Source organism: Arachis duranensis, chromosome 5 (assembly GCF_000817695.3).
Source record: "Arachis duranensis cultivar V14167 chromosome 5, aradu.V14167.gnm2.J7QH, whole genome shotgun sequence".
Classification (NCBI taxonomy): Eukaryota; Viridiplantae; Streptophyta; class Magnoliopsida; order Fabales; family Fabaceae; genus Arachis; species Arachis duranensis.
In genome coordinates, this window is record NC_029776.3 from 17,042,945 (window position 1) to 17,043,634 (window position 690).

Genomic DNA, 690 nt, shown 5'->3' on the forward strand with positions numbered 1-690 from the left:
GAAGAACAATAGTAATTGCATTAATACTCGAGGTACAGCAGAGCTCCACACCTTAATCTATGGTGTGTAGAAACTCCACCGTTGAAAATACATAAGAACAAAAGTGATCATTGGCCTCGGCCCCTAGAGAGGGAACCAGAAGAACCAAGATCTGATCTAAGAACTAGATGTCCGAAGATGAAAAATACAATAGTAAAAGGTCCTACTTATATAGAACTAGTAGCCTAGGGTTTACAGAGATGAGTAAATGACATAAAAATCCACTTCCGGGCCCACTTGGTGTGTGCTTGGGCTGAGCAATGAAGCTTTTTCGTGTAGAGACTTCTCTTGGAGTTAAACGCCAGCTTTTGTGCCAGTTTGGGCGTTTAACTCCCACTTTGGTGCCAGTTCCGGCGTTTAACGCTGGGAATTCTTAAGGTGACTTTGAACGCCGGTTTGGGCCATCAAATCTTGGGCAAAGTATGGACTATTATATTTTGCTGGAAAGCCCAGAATGTCTACTTTCCAACGCCGTTGAGAGCACGCCAATTGGGCTTCTGTAGCTCCAGAAAATCCACTTCAAGTGTAGGGAGGTCAGAATCCAACAGCATCTGCAGTCCTTTTCAGTCTCTGAATAAGATTTTTGCTCAGGTCCCTCAATTTCAGCCAGAAAATACCTGAAATCACAGAAAAACACACAAACTCATAGTA